Source organism: Ambystoma mexicanum, chromosome 4p (assembly GCF_040938575.1).
Source record: "Ambystoma mexicanum isolate Mex_15411 chromosome 4p, UKY_AmexF1_1, whole genome shotgun sequence".
Taxonomy (NCBI): Eukaryota; Metazoa; Chordata; class Amphibia; order Caudata; family Ambystomatidae; genus Ambystoma; species Ambystoma mexicanum.
Window position 1 is genome coordinate 800,168,148 of NC_090927.1, and position 2,005 is coordinate 800,170,152.

The following is a 2,005-nucleotide window of genomic DNA, read 5'->3' on the forward strand; positions in this document are numbered from 1 at the left end:
TTTTATTTGCAAGGAACTTGGGGTTGGTCACCCTGAGTTACCTGGGGGCAACCAGATGTGGACTCCCTGCTCACTGTGCTCAGAGAGGCACAGCTGCACCTCACTGTTGAGGTCCAACTCGGAACAGGTTATCATGCCATGTTTTTTCTGGAGAGGACCGCCTGCTACCTTCTATTTGCAAGGAACTTGGGGTTGGTCACCCTGAGTTATCTGGGGGCAACCAGACGTGGACTCCCTGCTCACTGTGCTCAGAGAGGCACAGCTTCACCTCACTGATGAGGCCCAACAAGGCTGAAACACGTGTACGGGGTTGCTGGTGGTACTCTTGTTCAGAGAGGAATTGCCATAGCATTTTGGTGCTGGACTGCCCATGTGGGCGGGACAAAGACTGATATGCAAATGACTGTTTCCCATCTGTGAAAGGTACAGTGAACAAAAAGCGTGTGCTGCAAACTCTCATCTCAGAACAGGTTATCATGCCATGTTCTTTCTGGAGAGGAGCGCCTGCTACCTTTTTTTTGCAAGGACATTGGGGTTGGTCACCCTGAGTTACCTGGGGGCAACCAGACGTGGACTCCCTGCTCACTGTGCTCAGAGAGGCACAACTTCACCTCACTGATGAGGCCCAACAAGGCTGAAACACGTGTACAGGGTTGCTGGTGGTACTCTTGTTCAGAGAGGAATTGCCATAGCATTTTGGTGCTGGACTGCCCATGTGGGCGGGACAAAGACTGATATGCAAATTCATATTTCCCATCTGTGAAAGGTACAGTGAGCAAAAAGCGTGTGCTGCAAACTCTCATCTCAGAACAGGTTATCATGCCAGGTTCTTTCTGCAGAGGAGCGCCTGCTACCTTTTATTTGCAAGGAACTTGGGGTTGGTCTCCCTGAGTTACCTGGGGGCAAGCAGATGTGGACTCCCTGCTCACTGTGCTCAGAGAGGCACAGCTTCACCTCACTGATGAGGCCCAACCAGGCTGAAACACGTTTACAGGGTTGCTGGTGGTACTCTTGTTCAGAGAGGAATTGCCATAGCATTTTGGTGCTGGACTGCTCATGTGGGCGGGACAAAGACTGATATGCAAATGACTGTTTCCCATCTGTGAAAGGTACAGTGAACAAAAAGCGTGTGCTGCAAACTCTCATCTCAGAACAGGTTATCATGCCATGTTCTTTCTGGAGAGGAGCGCCTGCTACCTTTTATTTGCAAGGAAATTGGGGTTGGTCACCCTAAGTTACCTGGGGGCAACCAGACGTGGACTCCCTGCTCACTGTGCTCAGAGAGGCACAGCTTCACCTCACTGATGAGGCCCAACAAGGCTGATACACGTGTATGGGGTTGCTGGTGGGGTTGCTGGTGGTACTCTTGTTCAGAGAGGAAATTGCCATAGCATTTCGGTGCTGGACTGCCCATGTGGGCGGGACAAAGACTGATATGCAAATGGATATTTCCCATCTGTGAAAGGTACAGTGAGCAAAAAGCGTGTGCTGCAAACTCTCATCTCAGAACAGGTGATCATGCCATGTTCTTTCTGGAGAGGAGCGCCTGCTACCTTTTTTAAAATATTTGCAAGGAACTTGGGGTTGGTCACTCTGAGTTACCTGGGGGCAACCAGATGTGGACTCCCTGCTCACTGTGCTCAGAGAGGCACAGCTTCACCTCACTGATGAGGCCCAACAAGGCTGAAACACGTGTATGGGGTTGCTGCTGGTACTCTTGTTCAGAGAGGAATTGCCATAGCATTTCGGTGCTGGACTGCCCATTTGGGCGGGACAAAGACTGATGTGCAAATGGATATTTCCCATCTGTGAAAGGTACAGTGAGCAAAAAGCGTGTGCTGCAAACTCTCATCTCAGAACAGGTTATCATGCCATGTTCTTTCTGGAGAGGAGCGCCTGCTACCTTCTATTTGCAAGGAAATTGGGGTTGGTCACCCTGAGTTACCTGGGGGCAACCAGACGTGGACTCCCTGCTCACTGTGCTCAGAGAGGCACAGCTTCACCT